Source organism: Hemitrygon akajei, chromosome 24, assembly GCF_048418815.1.
Source record: "Hemitrygon akajei chromosome 24, sHemAka1.3, whole genome shotgun sequence".
NCBI classification, from domain to species: Eukaryota; Metazoa; Chordata; class Chondrichthyes; order Myliobatiformes; family Dasyatidae; genus Hemitrygon; species Hemitrygon akajei.
Window position 1 is genome coordinate 37,529,339 of NC_133147.1, and position 23,031 is coordinate 37,552,369.

The 23,031-nt window shown below is 48.3% G+C and overlaps 1 protein-coding gene across 1 annotated transcript in view; it reads right to left on the bottom strand.

Moving 5' to 3' along the window:
* Positions 1 to 23,031, bottom strand: part of LOC140716013 (voltage-dependent calcium channel gamma-4 subunit-like) — a 67,257-nt gene that overhangs the window by 14,547 nt on the left and 29,679 nt on the right. The window lies entirely within an intron of this gene.

Here is a 23,031-nt window from a genome sequence, read left to right on the forward strand (position 1 = left end):
TTATGAAGGCCAATGTGCCAAAGCTTTCTTTATTACCGTCTACCTGTGACACCACTTTCAATGAATTATGGATCTGCATTCCCAGATTCCTTGGTTCTACCATGCTCCTCAATGCCCTACCATTCTCTGTGTCACCCTGGCTGGTTCTACCGAAGTGCAAAATCTTGGACTTGTCTGCATTAAATTCCATCTGCCAATTTTCCAGCTGATGCAGGTCCCCCTTCAAGTCATGATAGCCTTCCTCACTGTCCTCTGACCCCCCCCCCCCCCCAAGTCTTTCTGCTGAGAATCTGGAAGAAAGGGATCTGGAGCCCTGCCGAAGGGTCTCGGCCTGAAATGCTGACTGTACTCTTCTCCATAGACGCTGCCTGGCCTGCCGAGTTCCTCCAGCATTGTGTGTGTGTTACTCTTCTCCCTATCGACGCGTGTTACTCTGACCACAGACACCGTCTGGCCTGCTGAGTTCCTCCAGCATTTTGTGTGTGTTACTCTGACCATAGACACTGTCTGACCTGCTGAGTTCCTCCAGCGTTTTGTGTGTGTAACTCTGACCACAGACTCCATCTGACCTGCTGAGTTCCTCCAGCATTTTGTGTGTGTTACTCTGTCCGTAGACACCGTCTGACCTGCTGAGTTCCTCCAGCGTTTTGTGTGTGTTACTCTGTCCATAGAGACCGGCTGACCTGCTGAGTTCCTCCAGCATTTTGTGTGTGTTACTCTGTCCGTAGACACCCGTCTGACCTGCTGAGTTCCTCCAGCGTTTTATGTGTGTTACTCTGTCCATAGAGACCGGCTGACCTGCTGAGTTCCTCCAGCATTTTGTGTGTGTTACTCTGTCCGTAGACACCGTCTGACCTGCTGAGTTCCTCCAGCATTTTGTGTGTGTTACTCTGTCCATAGACACTGCCTGGCCTGCTGAGTTCCTCCAGCATTTTGTGTGTGTTACTCTGACCATAGACACTGTCTGACCTGCTGAGTTCCTCCAGCGTTTTGTGTGTGTTACTCTGACCATAGACACTGTCTGACCTGCTGAGTTCCTCCAGCGTTTTGTGTGTGTTACTCTGTCCATAGACACCGTCTGACCTGCTGAGTACATCCAGCATTTTGTGCGTGTTGCTTGGATTTCCAGCATCTTTAGATTTTCTTGTGTTTGCTGAGACCCTCAACATTGATGTTATCTGCAGGTCTGCTAATCTAGTTAACCATGTTATCGTATGACCAGCCTCCCATGCAGGAACATACGACCAGCCTCCCATGCAGGAACATACGACCAGTCTCCCATGCAGGAACATACGACCAGCCTCCCATGCAGGAACATACGACCAGTCTCCCATGCAGGAACATACGACCAGCCTCCCATGCAGGAACATACGACCAGCATCCCATGCAGGAACATACGACCAGCCTCCCATGCAGGAACATACGACCAGTCTCCCATGCAGGAACATATGACCAGCCTCTCATGCAGGAACATACGACCAGCCTCCCATGCAGGAACATACGACCAGCCTCTCATGCAGGAACATATGACCAGTCTCCATGCAGGAACATATCAGATGCTTTCCTAAAGTCCACATAGACGATACTCATTGCTTTGCCTTCATAATAGGAGATTTTAATTTTCCATGTATTGATTGGGACTCCCATACTGTTAAAGGTCTAGACGGGTTAGAGTTTGTAAAATGTGTCCAGTAAAGTTTTCTAAATCAATAAATAGAGGTACCGACGAGAGAGGATGCAATATTAGATCTCCTATTAGGAAACGAGTTAGGGCAGGTGACGGAAGTGTGTGTAGGGGAACACTTTGGTTCCAGTGATCATAACACCATTAGTTTCAACTTGATCATGGATAAAGATAGATCTGGTCCTCGGGTGAAGTTCTAAACTGGAAAAAGACCAAATTCAAAGAAAGGAGAAAGGATCTAAAAAGCGTGGATTGGGACAGGTTCTCTGGCAAGGATGTCTTTGGTAAATTGGTTCTCTAGGGATATTGGAACTCTGATAAAGAAGAGAGAGATGTATGACATGAATAGAAAACGGAGCAAATAAGGTGCTTGGGGAGTATAAAAAATACAAAAAAATACTTAAGAAAGAAATCAGGAGTGCTAATAGAAGACATGAGGTTGCTTTGGCAGTCAGGGTGAAGGATAATCCAAAGAGCTTTTACGGGTATGTTAAGAGCAAAAGGATAGTAAGGGATAAAATTGGTCCTCTTGAAGATCAGAGTGGTCGGCTATGTATGGAACCAAAAGAACTGGGGGAGATCTTAAATGGTTTTTTTGTGTCTGTATTTACTAAGGAAACTGGCATGGAGTCTATGGAAATAAGGCAAAAAAGTAGTGAGGTCATGGAGTCTATACAGATTGAAGAGGAGGAGGTGCTTGCTATCTTGAAGCAAATCAGAGTAGATAAATCCCCAGGACCTGACAGGGTATTCCCTCGGACCTTGAAGGAGATTAGTTTTGAAATTGCAGGGGCCCTGGCAGAAATATTTAAAATGTTGGTATTTACAGGTGAGGTGCCAGAGGATTGGACTCATGTTGTTCCATTGTTTAAAAAAGGTTCTAAAACTAATCCAGGAAATTATAGGCCGGTAAATTTGACATCAGTAGTAGATAAATTATTGGAAGGAGTACAAGTATTGATAGGATCTACAAGTATTTAGCTAGACAGGGACTTATTAGGGAGAGTCAACATGGCTTTGTGCGTTGTAGGTCATGTTTAACAAATCTATTAGAGTTTTTCGAGGAGGTTACAAGGAAAGTGGATGAAGGGAAGGCAGTGGATGTTGTCTACATGGACTTCAGTAAGGCCTTTGACAAGGTCTCGCATGGGAGGTTAGTTAGGAAGATTCAGTCGCTAGGTATACATGGTGAGGTAGTAAATTGGATTAGACATTGGCTCAATGGGAGAAGCCAGAGAGTGGTAGTGGAGGATAGCTTCTCTGAGTGGAGGCCTGTGACTAGTGGTGTGCCACAGGGATCAGTGCTGGGTCCATTGTTATTTGTCATCTATATCAATGATCTGGATGATAATGTGGTAAACTGGATCAGCAAATTTGCTGATGATACAAAGATTGGAGGTGTAGTGGACAGTGAGGAAGGTTTTCAAAGCTTGCAGAGGGATCTGGACCAGCTGGAAAAATGGGCTGAAAAATAGCAGATGGAGTTTAATGCAGACAAGTGTGAGGTATTGCATTTTGGAAGGAAAAAACAAGGTAGAAAATACAAGGTAAATGGTAGGGCACTGAGGAGTGCAGTAGAACAGAGGGATCTAGGAATACAGATACAAAATTCCCTAAAATTGGTGTCACAGGTAGATAGGGTAGTAAAGAGAGCTTTTGGTATATTGCCCTTTATAAATCAAAGTATTGTGTATAAGAGTTGGAATGTTATGGTGAGGTTGTACAAGGCATTGGTGAGGCCGAATTTGGAGTATTGTATGCAATTTTGGTCACCAAATTACAGGAAGGATATTAATAAGTTTGAAAGAGCTCAGAGAAGATTTACAAGGATGTTGCTGGGACTTGAGAAACTAAGTTACAGAGAAAGGTTGAATATGTTAGGACTTTATTCCCTGGAGCGTAGGAGAATGAGGGGTGATTTGATAGAGGTGTATAAAATTATGATGGGTATAGATAGAGTGAATGCAAGCAGGCTTTTTCCACTGAGGCGAGGGGAGAAAAAAAAACAGAGGACATGGGTTAAGGGTGAAGGGGGAAAAGTTTAAAGGGAACATTGGGGGGGGCTTCTTCACACAGAGAGTGGTGGGAGTGTGGAATGAGCTGCCAGATGAAGTGGTAAATGCGGGCTCACTTTTAACATTTAAGAAAAACTTGGACAGGTACATGGATGAGAGGGGTTTGGAGGGATATGGCCCAGGTGCAGGTCAGTGGGACGAGGCAGAAAAATGGTTCGGCACAGCCAAGAAGGGCCAAAAGGCCTGTTTCTGTGCTGTAATGTTCTGTGGTTCTATCCACTTTCCTGGTAACTTCCTCGAAAAACGCCATAATTTTGTTTAGACATGACCTACCACACATTAAGCCATGCTGACTATCCTTAATTAGGCCATGTCAATCCAAATACTTGTATATCCGGTCCCTTAGAATACCTTCCAGTAACCTACCCACTACTGATGGCAGCAGTCTGTCCAGCCTGCAATTTTCTGGTTTATGTTTAGAGCCTTTCTTAAGCAGTGGAACAACACTGGCTGTCCTTCAATCCTCTGATACGTCTCCTGTCGCTAAGGATGTTTTAAATATCTCTGTGTGTGTGGACCCCCGGAATTTCTGTACTTGCCTCCTGCAGGGTCGGAAGGAGCACATTGACAGGCTCTGGGGATCTGCCTCAGGGTAGCAAACATATCTGTAATCTGCAGAGGGTCTGTGAAGTTGATGTCGTTTTGTCTCACTTCTTTCCATCTCCCAATGGGGTTAATGGGCAGAACTCAGCATAGAATCAGGCCCTTCGGCTCAGCTGGTCCCATCTGCCTTTCCTACCTGTGCCCCTATAACCTTTCCCATCCATGTACCTGTCCAAGTGCCTCTTTAATATCGTTAATGTTCCTGCCTCAACCACTTCCTCTCGTTCCATGGACGGACCACCCTCTCGGGGAAAAAGTTGCCCCTCGTGTCCCTATTAAATCCTTTCCCCTCTTACCTTAAACCTGTGCCCTCTGGTTCTTGATTACCCAATCCTGGGGAAAAAGTCTGTGCACATTCACCCTACCTGTGCCCCTCGTGGTTTTATATGCCTCTGTAAGGTCACCCCTCCGTCTCCTGACACAGTCCCTCGAATCCCGGTAACATCCTCGTAAATCTCCTCTGCACTCTTTCCAGCTCAATGGCGTCTTTCCTACAGCACGGTGACCAGAACTGAACACAATTCAAGTGCGGCCTCACCAACGTCTTGTACAACGGCAACATAACGTCCCAACTCCTGTACTCTGGAAATCGCCTTCTTCACTGCCCTGTCAACCTGTGACTCCACTTTCAGGGAAAAATGTCCCTGGGTCCTTCTGTTCTACAACACCGCTCAGGGTCACTGGATTGCCTTCCCGAAATGGAACACAGATGCAAATCAAAATTTATTTGCTGTTCGTCGGCCCACTTGCCCAGCTGATCAAAATCCCCTACAACGTTTTACAACCATTTTCACTGTTTGGGTCTTTCGCTGGGGCCTCTCTGTCTTGTGAGAGGAGCGTAGGTACTGCAGCTGAGGTAGTCTGCTGTTGAATGACTGGTCAGCAGGGCTGTGAACCTGCTCCGAAATCCACGCAGGGAGTAATTCTCACTGCTGGCAACTGTCAATCATAACACGTGAAGCTGGATCACACGGAGAACAGAGATTGCTGCCAATCGACAATGGCAAGCATCAGTTAAAGGCACAGCGGAGCTGTGTGTGTGTGTGTGTGTGTGTGTGTGTGTGTGTGTGTGTGTGTGTGTGTGTGTGTGTGTGTGTGTGTGTGTGTGTGTGTGTGTGTGTGTGTGTGTGTGTGTGTGTGTGTGTGCACACGTACGCGCGCGAGAGGGAGAGATTATCTGCGTGTGTGTGTGTTACTGGGAAACAGTGTTTGAGAGGGTTAAACCTCTCTGAAAGGGAACTGGGTGTGCGTGTGTGTGTGTGTTAGTTAAAGAGAGAGTCTGTGTGTGTGTTAATGGGGAACAGTGTTTGAGAGGGTAAGACCTCTCTGAAGGCAACTGTGTGTGCGTATGTGTTTGTGTCTCTATTTGTGCATGTCTGGGTGAGTGTGTATGTAGGTGAGTTTGCGTGTGCGTGCCTATGTGTGTGTGTGTGTTAGTCTCTCTGTGAGTGTATGCGTGTGATTGTGTGTGTCTGTGTGTGCGAGTCTGTGTGTGTGTGAATGTGTGTGTGTGTGTGGGCATGCGTGTGTGAGTTTGTGTGCGTCTGAGTATGTGAGAGAGTGTGACTCTGTGTGTATGACAGATTGTGAGTGTGTGTCTGTATGTGTGTGAGTGTGCATGTCTGTGTGTCTTTGAGAGTATGCATGTGCGTGTGTGTCAGTGTGTGCCTATCTATGTGTGCATATCTGTGTGTGTTCGTGCGTGTGAGATTTTGAGTGTGTATTTGTGTGTGAGTGAGTGTGTATGTGTGTGTGTCTCTGTGAGTGTGTGTAACAGAGAGGGTGTATGTGTGTGTGCGTGTGTTTGTGTGTGAGTGAAAGAGTGTGTGTATGTGAGAGTGTGTGTGGCTGTGCGTGTATGTGGGTGTACTAGTGAGTGTGTCTGTGAGTGAGTGTGTGTGAATGTGTGAGTATGTGTGTGAGTCTGTATGTATGCATGTCAGTATGTGTATGTGACTGTGTGCATCTGTGTGTGAATATGAGAGTGTGTGTGAGTGTGAGACTGCGTTTGTATGTGTATGAGTGTGTGCAAGTGAGTGTTTGTGTGTATGTGTGTGTGTGACTGAGTCAGTGTGTGAATGTGTTATAGTGTGTGTATGACTGTGTGTATGTGCGACTGAGTTTAAACGTGTGACTGTATGTGCATGTTAGTGTGTGAGTCTGTGTGTTTATGTGTATGAGTGAGTGCATGTGGGTGTGCAAATAGTGCCTGCTTGAGAGGTATGAGTTGTGTGCACATGTTTATGTGAGAGCGTGTGTCAGTGTTTGAGTGAATGAGTGTGTGTGAGTGCATGTGTAGGAAAGAAAGTGTGTGTGTCTGTGTGTGTGTGTGAGACAGTCAGCATGTGAGTTTGTGTGTTCATTACAGTGTGTGTATATGAGTGAGTGAGGTTGTGTATATCTAAAAGGTTGAAGGTGACAGTTGAGTGTAAAGGTGTCTCCTGCATACCCAGTCAGTCGATCAGTAGCTCTCTCATAAACACTAACAGGCTCTTAAACACATCCATCATTTCTGCCTCCACCACCACCTCATTCCAGACACCCACCCTCTCTGTGCAACAAAACTGGTCGCTCATATCTCCTTTGAACCAAACCCTTCTCAGCTTAAATACATGCCCTCTGATATTAAACGTTTCCATTCTTGTGAAACAGACAGCCGCAGCCTTCTCTATCTGTGCCTCTAGTAAACTTATAAACTATCAGGTAACACGCACAAAATGCTGGGAGACCATTTCGCTGAACAGACTGGTGAGACCTGACACAGTCTGGGAGACCGATTCACTGAACACCTACGCTCGGTCTGCCAGAGAAAGCAGGATCTCCCAGTGGCCACACATTTTAATTCCACGTCCCATTCCCATTCTGATATGCCTATCCATGGCCTCCTCTACTGTCAAGATGAAGCCACATTCAGGTTGGAGGAACAACACCTTATATACCGGCTGGGTAGCCTCCAACCTGATGGCATGAACATTGATTTCTCTAACTTCTGTTAATACCCCTCCTCCCCTTCTTACCCCATCCTTGATTTATTTATTTCCCCCCCTCCTTTTCTTTCTCACTCTGCCCATCACTCTGCCTGTTCTCCATCTCCCTCTGGTGCTCCCCTCCCCCTTTCTTTCTCCCTAGGCCTCCCGTCCCATGATCCTTTCCCTTCTCCAGCTCTGTATCCTTTTTGCAATCACCTTTCCAGCTCTTAGCTTCATCCCACCCCTTCTGTCTTCTCCTATCATTTCCAATTTCTCCCTCCCCCTCCCACTTTCCAATCTATCTTTTCTTTCAGTTAGTCCTGACGAAGGGTCTCAGCCCGAAACATCGACTGTACTTCTTCCTAAGATGCTGCCTGGCCTGCTGCATTCCACCAGCATTTTGTGTGTGTTAAAGGAAATTATCGGCTAATTAGTCTGACCTCAGCGATTGGGAAGATGTTGGAGTCGATTGTTAAGGACATGGTTTCGGGGTACTTGGAGGCACATGATTAAAATGGGGCTGAAGTCAGTATCATTTCCTCTAGGGAAAACCTTGCCTGACAAATTGGCTGCAATTCTTTGAGGAAATAACAGGCAGGACAGACAAAGAAGAGTCAATGGAAGTTGTTTGTTTGGATTTTCAGAAGGCCTTTGACAAGGTGCCACTTATGAGGTTGCTTAACAAGATAAGACCATGACTGTGAGATAAAGGAGCAGAATTAGGCCATTTGGCCCATCGAGTCTGCTCCACCATTTAATCATGGCTGATCCTTTTTTCCCCTCTTCAGTCCCACTCCCCAGCCTTCTTCCTGTAACCTTTGATGCCATATCCAATCAAGAACTTATCAATCTCTGGCTTAAATACACCCAACAACCTGGCCTCCACAGCTGACCCTGGTAATAAATTTCACAAATTCACCACCCACTGGCTAAACAAATTTCTCTGTATCTCAGTTTTGAAAGATGCCCCTCTATCCTGAGGCTGTGCCCTCTTGTCCTCCATTCCCCCTTTCCACATCTACTCTTCCAGGTCTTTCAGCATTTGAAAGGTTTCAATGAGATCCTCCCTCATCCTTCTAAATTCCAGTGAGTACAGGCCCAGAGCCATCAAACATCCCTCGTATGATATCCCTTTCATTCCTGGAATCATCTTTGTGAACCTTCTCTGAATCCCCTCCAACGCCAGCACATCTTTTCTTAGATAAGAAGCCCAAAACTGTTCGCAATACTCAAGGTGAAGCCTCACCAGTGCCTTATGAAGCCTCAGCATCACATCCCTGCTCTTGTATTCCAGACCTCTTGTAATGAATGCTCACATTGCATTTGCCTTCCTCACCTCTAGCTCTATCTGCAAGTTAACCATTATGGTGTTCTGCACAAGTCCCTTTGTATCTCAGAGTTTTGGATTTTCTCCCCGTTTAGAAAAAAGCTTGCACGTTTATTTCTACTACCAAAGTGCATGACCATGCGTTTTCCAACATTGTATTTCATTTCCTAATTTCTTACCCGTTCTCTTAATCCGTCTAAGTCCTTCTGCACCCTACCTGTTTCCTCAACACTACCTGCCCCTCCACCTATCTTCCTATCATCTGCAAACTTGGCAACAAAGCCATCTCATCCTCTAAATCATTTACATACAGCAAGTTGTCCCAACACCGACTCCTGTGGAACACCAGCAGACATGGCAGCCAACCAGAAACGGATCCTTTTATTCCCACTCTCTGCCTCCTACCAATCAGCCAATGCTCGAACCATGCCAGTAACTCTCCTGTAATGCCATGCGCTCTTAACTTGGTAAGCAGCCTCATGTGTGGCAATTTGTCAAAGGCCTTCTGAAAGTCCAAATATACAACATCCACTGCATCCCCTTTATCTATCCTACTTGTAATCTCCTCAAAGAATTCCTACCTCTCTTAGAACCCTAGGGTGCAGTTCATCTGGTCCGGGTGACTGATGTACCCTTGGGTCTTTCAGCTTTATGAGCCCTTCTCCCTTGTAATAGTAACTGCATTCACTTCTCTTCCCTCACACACTTCAACATCTGGCATACTGCTCGTGTCTTCCACCGTGAAAACAGACACAAAATACTCATTTAGTTCATCTGCCATCTCCTTGTCCCCTGTTAGTATTTCTCCAGCCTCATTTTCTCCTTTATTTTTTACATACTTGAAAAAAACTTTTACTATCCACTTTGATATTGTTTGCTAGCTTGCTTTCATATTTCATCTTTTCATTCCAAATGATTCTTTTAGTTGCCCTCTGTAGGTTTGTAAAAGCTTCCCAATCTTCTGTCTTCCTGCTAATTTATGCTTTGTTGTTTGCCCTCTCTTTTGCTTTGACTTCCATTAGAGTACAGAAAGATACCAGATGGACAGACGTTTAGCTGACTGACAGCAGGCAAAGAATGGGAATAAAGACGGCCTTTTACAGTTGGCTGCCAGTGACTAGTAGTGTTCCGCTCGGCTGGTAACACAGAAACATGGAAAGCCTACAGTACAATACAGGCCCTTCGGCCCACAAAGTTGTGCCAAACATGTCCTTACCTGTGAAATTACCCAGGGTTACCCATAGCCCTCTATTTTTCTGAGCTCCAGGAGTCTCTTAAAAGACCCTATTGTATCTACCTCCACTACTGTTGCCGGCAGCCCATTCCACACACTCACCACTCTCTGTGTAGAAAAACTTACCCTGACATCTCCTCTGTACCTGCTTTTAAGCACCTTAAACCTGTGTCCTCTTGTGGCAACCATTTCAGACCTGGGAAAAAGCCTCTGACTATCCACACAATCAATGCCTCTCATCATCTTATACACCTCTATCAGGTCACCTCTCATCCTCTGTTGCTCCAAGGAGAAAAGGCCGAGTTCACTCAACCTACTCTCATAAGGCATGCTCCCCAATCCAGGCAGCATCCTTGTAACACAAGTGAATCTGCAGATGCTGGAAATAAATAAAAACACAAAATGCTGGCAGAATTCAGCAGGCCAGACAGCATCTATGGGAGGAGGTAATGACGATGTTTCCGGCCGAAACCCTTCATCAGGAGTGAAGTAACATGGGATGGTCGAGGGGGGATAAGAAGTGGGGGGAGGGATAAAGTAGAGAGCTGGGAAGTGATAGGCTGGAGGGAAATGGGCTGGGGGGGAAGGTGGAGAATTATGGGAAATAAAAGAGAAAGAAAGCTAGGGCTGGGGGGAGATTATAGTGAGGGGGGAAAAAGAGAGAGAAAGAGAACCAGACTAAGATACCCGCCGCAGACTGGGAGACCGTTTCGCCGAACACTGGCGCTCAGTCCTCCAGCAGTGGCCACACACTTCAATTCCACAGACCACTCCCACTCCGACATGTCTGTCCATGGCCTCCTCTACCGTCAAGATGAGGCCACACGCAGGTCGATGGAGCAATACCTTATCTCCCACCTAGGTAGCCTCCTATCTGCCGGCATGAACATTCAACTCACAGACCTCCGTTGATACCCCTGCCCCCCCCACCCCATCCCTATCTATAATTTTAGTCTGGTTCTCTTTCCCTCTCTTCCCCCCCTCACTATAATCTCCCCCCAGCCCTAGCTTTCTTTCTCTTTTATTTCCCATAATTCTCCACCTTCCCCCCCAGCCCATTTCCCTCCAGTCTATCACTTCCCAGCTCTCTACTTTATCCCTCCCCCCAGTTCTTACCCCCCCTCGACCATCCCGTGTTACTTCTCTCCTGATGAAGGGTTTCGGCCTGAAACGTCGTCACTACCTCTTCCCATAGATGCTGTCTGGCCTGCTGAGTTCTGCCAGCATTTTGTGTTTTTATTAACATCCTTGGAAATCTCCTCTGCATCCTTTCTATGGCTTCCACATTCTTCCTGTAGTGAGGCGACCAGAACTGAGCACAGTACTCCAAGTGGGGTCTGACCAGGGTCCGATATAGCTGCAACATTACCTCCCGGCTCCTAAACTCAATCCCACGATTGACAAAGGCCAATACACCGTATGCCTTCTTAACCACAGAGTCAACATGCACAGCAGCTTTGAGCATCTAATGGACTCGGACCCCAAGATTCTTCTGATCCTCCACACTGCCAAGAGTCTTATTATTAATAATATATTCTAATAATATATACAAAGTATAATAATATATAGACCTACCAAAATGAACCAACTCACACTTATCTGGGTTGAACTCCATCTGCCACTTCTCAGCCTAGTTTTGCATCCTATCGATGTCCTGCTGTAACCTCTGACAGCCCTCCACACTATCCACAACACCCCCAACATTTGCGTCATCAGCAGTTTACTAACCCATCCCTCCACTTCTTCATCCAGGTCATCTATAAAAATCACCAAGAGTAAGGGTCCCAGAACAGATCCCTGAGGCACACCACTGGTCACCGACCTCCATTCAGAATATGACCTGTCTACAACCACTCTTTGCCTTCTGTGGGCAAGCCAGTTCTGGATCCACAAAGCAATGTCCCCTTGGATCCCATGCCTCCTTACTTTCTTAATAAGCCTTGCATGGGGTACCTTATCAAATGCCTTGCTGAAATCCATATGCATTACATCTACGGCTCTACCTTCATCAATGTGTTTAGTCACATCCTCAAAAAATTCAGTCAGGCTCATAAGGCACGACCTGCCCTTGACAAAGCCATGCTGACTATTCCTAATCACATTATGCCTCTCCACACGTTCATAAATCCTGCCTCACAGAACCTTCTCTATTAAGTGGTTGAAACCACAAGTAGGACTCACTAGTCAAAAATTTCCTGGGCTATCTCTACTCTCTTTTTTGAATAAGGGAACAACATCCACAACCATCCAATCCTCTGGAACCTCTCCCATCCCCATTGATGATGCAAATATCATTGCCAGAGTCTCAGCAATCTCCTCCCTCGCCTCCCACAGTAGCCTAGGGTACATCTCCTCCGGTCCTGGTGACTGATCTAACTTGATGCTTTCCAAAAGCTGCAGCTCATCCACTTTGTTAATATCTACATGCTCAAGCTTTTCAGTCTGCTGTAAGTCACCAAGATCCTTTTTCATAGTGAATACTGAAGTAAAGTCTTCATTAAGTGCCTCTGCTATTTCCTCCGGTTCCATACACACTTTTCCACTGTCACACTTGACTGGTCCTATTCTCTCACGTCTTATCCTCTTCCTCTTCGCATACTTGTAGAATGCCTTGGGGTTTTCCTTAATCCTGTCCACCAAGGCCTTCTCTTGGCCCCTTCTGGCTCTCCTAATTTCATTCTTGAGCCCCTTCCTGCCAGCCTTATAATCTTCTAGCTCTCTATCGTTACCTAGCTTATTGAACCTTTCGCAAGCTCTCCTTTTCTTCCTGACTAGATTTATAACAGCCTTTGTACACTACGGTTCCTGTACCCTACCATCCTTCCCCTATCTCATTGGAACTTTCCTATGCAGAACGCCACGCAAATATCCCCTGAACATTTGCTACATTTCTTCCGAAGAACATCTGTTTCCAATTTATGCTTCCAGGTTCCTGCCTGATAGCCTCATTTCCCCCTTACTCCAATTAAATGCTTTCCTAACTTGTCTGTTCCTATCTCTCTCCAATGCTATTGGTAAAGGAGATAGAATTGTGATCACTATCTCCAAAATGCTCTCTCACTGAGAAACCTGACACCTGACCAGGTTCATTTCCCAATACCAGATCAAGTACAGCCTCTCCTCTTATAGGCTTATCTACATATTGTGTCAGGAAACCTTCCTGAACACACCTAACAAACTCCACCCCATCTAAACCCCTCGCTCTCGGGACATGCCAATCGATATTTGGGAAATTAAAATCTCCCACCACGACAACCTTTTACCTTTCTAGAATCTGTCTCCCTATCTACTCCTCGATGTCCATGTTACTGTTGGGTGGTCTATAAATACACCCAGTAGAGTTATTGACCCCTTCCTGTTCCTAACCTCCACCCACAGAGACTTGTAGACAATCCCTCCATGTCTTCCTCCTTTTCTGCGGCCGTAACACTATCTCTGATCAACAGTGCCACGCCCCCACCTCTTTTGCCTCCCTCCCTGTCCTTTCTGAAACATCTAAAGCCTGGCACTCGAAGTAACCATTCCTGCCCCTGAGCCATCCAAGTCTCTGTAATGGCCACCACATCATAGCTCCAAGTACTGATCCAGGCTTTAAGCTCATCTGCTTTGTTCATAATACTCCTTGTGTTAAAATAGACACATCTCAAACCTTCAATCTGAGCACGTCCCTTCTCTATCACCTGCCTATCCTCCCTCACACACTGTCTCCTATCTTTCTCTATTTGTGAGCCAACCGGCTCGTCCCCAGTCTCTTCAGTTCGGTTCCCACCCCCCAACAATCCTAGTTTAAAATCTCCCCAGTAGCCTTACCAAACCTCCCTACCAGGATATTGGTTCCCCTCGGATTCAAGTGCAACCCATCATTTTTGTACAGGTCACTCCTGCCCCAGAAGAGGTCCCAATGATCCAGAAATCTGAATCCCTGCCCCCTGCTCCAATCCCTCAGCCACGTATTTATCCTCCACCTCACTCTATTCCAGTGCCTCCAATGACTACAGACCGGTGGCATTGACCTCCCACATCATGAAGACCCTGGAGAGACTTGTTCTAGAGAAGCTCCGGCCTATGGTTAGGCCACACTTAGACCCCCTCCAGTTCGCCTACCAGCCCCGACTAGGATTGAGGATGCCATCGTCTACCTGCTGAACTGTGTCTACGCCCACCTGGACAAGCCGGCGAGTACTGTGAGGGTCATGTTTTTTGACTTCTCCAGTGCGTTCAACACCATCCGCCCTGCTTTGCTGGGTGAGATGCTGACAGTGATGCAGGTGGATGCTTCCCTGGTGTCATGGATTATTGATTACCTGACCGGCAGACCACAGTACGTGCGCTTGCAACACTGTGTGTAAGACAGAGTGGTCGGCAGCACTGGGGCTCCACAGGGGACTGTCCTGTCTCCCTTCTCTTCATAGAAACATAGAAAATAGGTGCAGGAGTAGGCCCTTTGGCCCTTCGAGCCTGCACTGCCATTCAGTATGATCATGGCTGATCATCCAACTCAGAACCCTGTACCTGCTTTCTCTTCATACCCCCGATCCCTTTAGCCACAAGGGCCATATCTAACTTCACCATCTACACCTCGGACTTAAACCACTGTACAGAGTCTTGCCATCTTCAGAAGTTTTCTGATTAACTCTGCCATAGTTGGATGCATCAGCAAGGGAGATGAGGCTGAGTACAGGGCTACGGTGGGAAACTTTGTCACATGGTGTGAGCAGAATCATCTGCAGCTTAATGTGAAAAAGACTAAGGAGCTGGTGGTGGACCTGAGGAGGGCTAAGGCACCGGTGACCAGTTTCCATCCAAGGGGTCAGTGTGGACATGGTGGAGGATTACAAATACCTGGGGATACAAATTGACAATAAACTGGACTGGTCAAAGAACACTGAGGCTGTCTACAAGAAGGTTCAGAGCCATCTCTACTTCCTGAGTAGACTGAGGTCCTTTAACATCTGCTGGACGATGCTGAGGATGTTCTACGAGGATGTGGTGGCCAGTGCTATCATGTTTGCTGTTGTGTGCTGGGACAGCAGGCTGAGGGTAACAGACACCAACAGAATCAACAAACTCATTCGTAAGGCCAGTGATGTTGTGCGGGTGGAACTGGACTCTCTGATGGTGGTGTCTGAAAAGGGGATGCTGTCCAAGTTACATGTCATCTTGGACAATGTCTCCCATCCACTCCATAGTGTACTGGGTAGGCACAGGACTACATTCAGCCAGAGACTCATTCCACCGAGATGCAACACTGAGCATAATATATTGCTGTATTTCTACACTATTCTTGGTTGGTGCGACTGTAACGAAACCCAATTTCCCTCGGGATCAATAAAGTATGCCTGTCTGTCTGATACTCACTGTCGTGTGGCACAGGCAGTAATCCCGAGATGACTACCTATGAGGTCCTGCTTCTCAACTTCCTTCCTAACTCCCTGTAGTCTGCTTTCAGGTTCTGTCCCCTTTTCCTACCTATGTCGTTGGTACCAATATGTACCACGACCTCCGGCTGTTCTCCTTCCCACTTCAGTATATTCTGGATGCAATCAGAAACATCCCGGACCCTGGCACCTGGGAGGCAAACTACCATCTGTGCTTCTTTCCTGCATCCACAGAATCGCCTGTCTGACCACCCCCCCCTCCCCCCACCAACCATTGTCCTCTATTACTGCTGCAATCCTCTTTCTTTCCATACCCTTCTGAGCCACAGGGCCAGACTCTGCCAGATGCACAGCCACTGTTGCTTCCCCTGGGTGCTTTCTAGCCTCTGACTCCTGCCCTTCCCTCCCTGACTGTTACCCACTTATCTGTCTTCCGAGGACCCGGCGTGACTGCATGCCTATAGCTCCTCCCGATCACCTCCTCACTCTCCCTGAGCAGACAAAGGTCACTGAGCTGCATCTCCAGTTCCCTAAGAGCTGCAACTCGACACACCTGCTGCAGATGTGGCCGTCGGGGAGGCTGGGAGACTCCCGGACTTCCCACATCTGACACCAAGCACAGAACACTGGCCTCACACACATACTTTCTGTCTCTATTCTACACAGGCAACCTACCTCGCCTCGATCCGTTATTGCCGAAGCCTCGTTGAGCCAAAGCCTTCTCCCTCTTTGTCGCCTGCTCAATGAGGTGTCTTCTTTTAAATGTTTCTTGCTGTTCTCACTGACTGACGTATCGGGTCATATTTCAATGATTTGAATTATGATGGCTTTGTGGCCATGTTTGCACGGTGCTCCCAGTGTGACTCAGGGGCGTATGGAGATGGGAACCAAGCACGGTGCTCCCACTGTGGGTCTGACCCAGGGGGATATGGAGATGGGAACTGCACGGTGCTCCCACTGTGGGTCTGACCCAGGGGGATATGGAGATGGGAACCATTCACGGTGCTCCCACTGTGGGTCTGACCCAGGGGGATATGGAGACGGGAACTGTGCACGGTGCTCCCACTGTGGGTCTGACCCAGGGGGATATGGAGATGGGAACCTTGCACGGTGCTCCCACTGTGGGTCTGACCCAGGGGGATATGGAGATGGGAACTGTGTACGGTGATCCCGGTGTGGGTCTGACCCAGGGGGATATGGAGATGGGAACTGCTCCCGGTGCTCCCAGTGTGGGTCTGACCCAGGGGGATATGGAGATGGGAACTTTGCACGGTGCTCCCGGTGTGGGTCTGACCCAGGGGGTTATGGAGATGGGAACTGCACGGTGCTCCCACTGTGGGTCTGACCCAGGGGGATATGAAGATGGGAACTGTGTACGGTGATCCCAGTGTGGTTTGACCCAGGGGGTTATGGAGATGGGAACTGTGCACGGTGCTCCCGCTGTGGGTCGGACCCAGGGATATGGAGACGGGAACTGTACACGGTGTTCCCGATGTGGGTATGACCCAGGGATATGGAGATGGGAACTGTGCACGGTGCTCCCACTGTGGGTCTGACCCAGGGGGATATGGAGATGGGAACTGCACGGTGCTCCCACTGTGGGTCTGACCCAGGGGGATATGGAGATGGGAACTGCACGGTGCTCCCACTGTGGGTCTGACCCAGGGGCGTATGGAGATGGGAACTGTGCACAGACTCCCGTTGTGGGTCTGGTCCAGGGGGTTATGGAGACAGGAACTGTGCACGGTGCTCCCGGTGTGGTTTGACCCGGGGGGGATATGGAGATGGGAACTGTGCACAGACTCCCGTTGTGGGTCTGGTCCAGGGATATGGAGACGGGAACTGTACACAGTGCCCCCGGTGTGGATCTGACACAGGGGGTTATGCAGATAGGAACTGTGCACGGTGCTCCCACTGTGGGTCAGACCCAGGAAAATGGAGATGGGAACTGTGCACGGTGCTCCCAGTGTGGGTCTGACCCAGGGATATGGAGACGGGAACTGTGCACAGTGATCCCGGTGTGGGTCAGACCCAGGGATATGGAGACGGAAACTGTGCACGGTGCTCCCGGTGTGGGTCTGACCCAGGGATATGGAGATGGAAACTGTGCATGGTGCTCCCGGTGTGGGTCAGATCCAGGGATATGGAGACGGGAACGGTGCACGGTGCTCCCGGTGTGGTCTGACCCAGGGGGTTATGGAGATGGGAACTGTGCACGGTGCTCCCGCTGTGGGTCTGACCCAGGAATATGGAGATGGGAACTGTGCACGGTGCTCCCGGTGTGGGTCTGACCCAGGGATATGGAGATGGGAACTGTGCACGGTGCTCCCGGTGTGGGTCTGACCCAGGGATATGGAGACGGGAATTGTGCACGGTGCTCCCGGTGTGGTCTGACCCAGGGGGTTATGGAGATGGGAACTGTGCACGGTGCTCCCAGTGTGGGTCAGACCCAGGGGGTTATGGAGATGGGAACGGTGCACGTTGCTCCCGGTGTGGGTCTGACCCAGGGATATGGAGACGGGAACTGTGCACGGTGCTCCCAGTGTGGTCTGACCCAGGGGGTTATGGAGATGGGAACGGTGCACGGTGCTCCCGGTGTGGTTTGACCCAGGGGGTTATGGAGATGGGAACTGTGCACGGTGCTCCCGGTGTGGGTCTGACCCAGGGGGTTATGGAGATGGGAACTGTGCACGGTGCTCCCGGTGTGGGTCTGACCCAGGGGGTTATGGAGATGGGAACGGTGCATGGTGCTCCCAGTGTGGTTTGACCCAGGGGGTTATGGAGATGGGAACTGTGCACGGTGCTCCCGCTGTGGGTCGGACCCAGGGATATGGAGACGGGAACTGTACACGGTGTTCCCGATGTGGGTATGACCCAGGGATATGGAGATGGGAACTGTGCACGGTGCTCCCACTGTGGGTCGGACCCAGGAATATGGATATGGGAACTGTGCACGGTGCTCCCGGTGTGGGTCGGACCCAGGGATAGGGAGACGGGAACTGTGCACGGTGCTCCCGGGGTGGGTCTGACCCAGGGATATGGAGATGGGAACTGTGCACGGTGCTCCCGCTGTGGGTCTGACCCAGGAATATGGAGATGGGAACTGTGCACGGTGCTCCCGGTGTGGGTCAGACCCAGGGATATGGAGACGGGAACTGTGCACGGTGCTCCCAGTGTGGGTCTGACACAGGGGGATATGGAGACAGGAACTGTGCACGGTGCTCCCAGTGTGGGTCTGACACAGGGGGATATGGAGACAGGAACTGTGCACGGTGATCCCGGTGTGGTCTGACCCAGGGATATGGAGACGGGAACTGTGCACGGTGCTCCCACTGTGTTTCGGACCCAGGGATATGGGGATGGGAACTGTGCACGGTGCTCCCGGTGTGGGTCTGACCCAGGGATATGGAGATGGGAACTGTGCACGGTGCTCGCAGTGTGGGTCTGACACATGGATATGGAGATGGGAACTGTACACGGTGCTCCCACTGTGGGTCGGACCCAGGGATATGAAGACAGGAACTGTACACGGTGCTCCCACTGTGGGTCGGACCCAGGGATATGGAGACAGGAACTGTACACAGTGCTCCCGGTGTGGTTTGACCCCGGGGATAGTGAAGCAGGAACTATAGCAACTCAGCCCATTGAGTCTGCTTCCCCATTTCATCACAGCTTATTTATTAACCCTCTCAAGCCCATTCTCCAACCTTCTCCCTGTACGTGTGACACCATAAGTAACCAAAAACCTATCAACCTCCGCCCAAAATTTACCCAGTGATTCGGTCTCCACAGCTGCCTGTGGCAACAAATCCCACAGATTCACCATCCTCGGGCTAAAGAATTTCCTCATCTCCGCTAAACACAGAAAACCTACAGCACAATACAGGCCATTCAGCCCACAATGCTGTGCTGAACAGAGGACCCTGGTCAGACCCCACATGGAGTACTGTGCTCAGTTCTGGTCGCCTCACTACAGGAAGGATGTGGAAACTGTATAAAGGGTGCAGAGGAGATTTACAAGGATGTTGCCTGGATTGGGGAGCATGCCTTGTGAGAATAGGTTGAGTGAACTTGGCCTTTTCTCCTTGGAGCGACGGAGGATGAGAGGTGACCTGATAGAGGTGTATAAGATGATGAGAGGCATTGATCATGTGGATAGTCAGAGGCTTTTTCCCAGGGCTGAGATGGTTGCCACAAGAGGACACAGGTTTAAGCTGCTTGGAAGTAGGTACAGAGGGGATGTCGGGGGTAAGTTTTTTAAGCAGAGAGTGGTGAGTGTGTGGAATGGGCTGCCAGCAATGGTGGTGGAAGCGGATACGATAGGGTCTTTCAAGAGACTTTTGAATGGCTACATGGAGCTTAGAAAAATAGAGGGCAATGGGTAAGCCGAGTAATTTCTATGGTAGGGACATGTTCGGCACAACTTTGTGCTGCAGGTTTCCTATGTTTCTATAAATCCTGCCTCTCAGGATCTTCTCAACTGATCAACTTACCAACCACTGAAGTAAGACTCAATGTTCTAAACGGACGTCCTTCTATTCTGAGGGTGTGTTCTCTGGTCTTAGACTCTCCCACCATAGGAAACATCCTCTTCACATCCTCTCTACTGAGGCCTTTCAACATTCAATGATGTCAGCCCTCAGTCTTCTGAATTCCAGTCAGCAGAGGATCAGAGACATCAAACGTTCTTCATTTGACAAGCTATTCAATCCTGGAATCATTTTCGCGAACCTCCTTTGAACTCTCTTCAGTGTCACACATCCTTTCTTGGATAAGGGGCCCAAAACTGCTCACAATACTCCAAATGAGGCCTCACCAGTGCTTTATAACGTCTCATCCTTGCTTTTATATTCTAGTCCTCTTCGAATGAAGACTAACAGTGCATATGCCTTCCTCACCACCGACTCAACCTGCAAGTTATGACACAACCACCGATTCGGCAGCACAGCAGATACGGCAATAGTGCTCTTGAATTTGCACATGTCAGCTAATTATTATTTCATTGTGATGGTATTTAACTCCTTGCTTTGGTCATCGTGTTTGTCGAGACTTGGACAGAGCACAGCAACGTTTCGTTGCCTGTTTGCATTCAGCCTTGCCTGAGAAATTGGACTGTCCAGTGAAATTATTCTGAAGACTGGTGGTATTTGTTAGTTATTCCTGTCAGCCGCAGTGTGAGCCTCGTTTTCCACTTTGAGTGTTTTAGTTAACGGCTCTGTTTGGCCCACGTTTATTGTTTCCTTTCCCCTTTAACACTGTTCGCATTAAAGTCTGTGAACTATTGACCCACTTCAGTAACTCTCCTGCCAAACTTGAGCCACATCTGAATGTACTGACAAGTTAGCCTTTCGGGAATTCAACACAAAGACTCTAAAGTCCCCTTGACTCTCAATCACCTCTGATTTATGAATTTTCACTCCATTCAGAAAATCGCCTCCAGCTTTAATCCTACTGCCACTTCCCTAAAAGTTCAAGTATAAACTTAATTGTCATTCAACCATACACAAATATAGCAAACTGAACCCGCGACACTTGGAGAGAAACGTGGCACTCTCCACACTTCCACCTGAGACAGACCCACAACTGTCAGTTCCCTGTCACACACCAACAACAGTCTGGTCCCTGTCGGAGAGTCCTAACCCTTTCACACACCATTCTCCATTAACACACACAATGACATACATATACGCTGGACTGCCTGTTCCCTGAAGGAGAGGTTTAACCCCATCACACACCGTCCCCCCCCACACACACACCAACATACACACACCCAGGATAGCCTGTTCCCTGTCAGAGAGGTTTAACACTTCCACACACTGTTCTCCATTAACATATAAATGCGCACACACAGACACACAGAGGACAGTCTATTCCCTGTCGGAGAGGTTTAACCCTATCATACACCATTCCCCACACACACACACACCAAGGATTGTCAGTTCCTGTCAGAGAGATTTAACCTTTTACACACCGTTCTCGATAAACACACACACACACACACACGACTGTCTGTTCCCTGTCGGAAAGTTTTAACCCTTTCACACACTGTTCCCCATTAATACACATACACACAGTCTGTTCCCTGTCAGAGAGATTTAACCCTCTCACACACTGTTCACCATTAACACATGCACACATCAAAACTCTCACTCAGACACACACACACACACACACACACACACACACACACACACACACTCTCTCTCTCACACTGGAAATCAGTTACTTAGAAACATAGAAAACCTACAGCACAATAGAGGCCCTTCGGCCCACAAAGTTGTGCCAAACCTGTCCCTACCTTAGAAATTACTAGGCTTACCTATAGCCCTCTACTTTTCTAAGCTCCATGTACCTATCTAAAAGTCTGTTAAAAGACCCTATTGTATCTGCTTCCACCACCGTCGCCGGCAGTCCATTCCACGCACCAACCACTCTCTGAGTAAAACACTTACCCCTGACATCTCCTCTGTACCTACTCCCCAGCACCTTAAACCTGTGTCCTCTTGTGGCAACCATTTCAGCCCTGGGAAAAAGCCTCTGACTATCCACACGATCAATGCCTCTCATCATCTTATACACCTCTATCAGATCACCTCTCATCCTCCGTCGCTCCAAGGAGAAAAGGCTGAGTTCACTCAACCTATTCTCATAAGGCATGCTCCCCAATCCAGGCAACATCCTTGTAAATCTCCTCTGCACCCTTTCTATGGTTTCCGCATCCTTCCTATAGCGAGGCAACCAGAACTGAGCACAGTACTCCGTGGGGTCTGACCAGGGTCCTATATAGCTGCAACATTACCTCTCGACTCCTAAATTCAATTCCATGATTGATGAAGGTCAATACACCAAATACCTTCAAAACCACAGCATCAACCTGTGCAGCTGCTTTGAGTGTCCTATGGACTCGGACCCCAAGGTCCCTCTGATCCTCCACACTGCCAAGAGTCTTACCATTAATACTATATTCTGCCATTATATTTGACCTACCAAAATGAACCACCTCACACTTATCTGGGTTGAACTTCATCTGTCACTTCTCAGCCTAGTTTTGCATCCTATCAATGTCCCGCTGTAACCTCTGACAGCCCTCCACACTATCCACAACACCCCCAACCTTTGTGTCATCATCAAACTTATTAACCCATCCCTTCACTTACTCATCCAGGTCATTTATAAAAATCACGAAAAGTAAGGGTCCCAGAACAGATCCCTGAGGCACACCACTGGTCACCGACCTCCATGCAGAATATGACCCGTCTATAACCACTCTTTGCCTTCTGTGGGCAAGCCAGTTCTGGATCCACAAAGTAATGCCCACTTGAATCGCATGCCTCTTTACTTTCTCAATAAGACTTGCATGGGGTATCTTATCAAATGCCTTGCTGAAATCCATATACACTACACCTACTGCTCTTCCTTCATCAATGTGTTTAGTCACATCCTCAAAATATTCAATAGGGCTCGTAAGGAACGACTTGCCTTTGACAAAGTCATGCTGACTACTCCTAATCATATTATACCTCTCCAAATGTTCATAAATCCTGCCTCTCAGGATCTTCTCCATCAGCTTACCAACCACTGAAGTAAGACACTCTGGTCTATAATTTCCTGGGCTATCTCTACTCCCTTTCTTCAATAAAGGAACAACATCTGCAACCCTCCAATCCTCCTGAACCTCTCCCATCCCCATTGATGATGCAAAGATCATCAACAGAGGCTCAGCAATCTCCTCCTTCGCCTCCCACAGTAGTCTGGGGTACA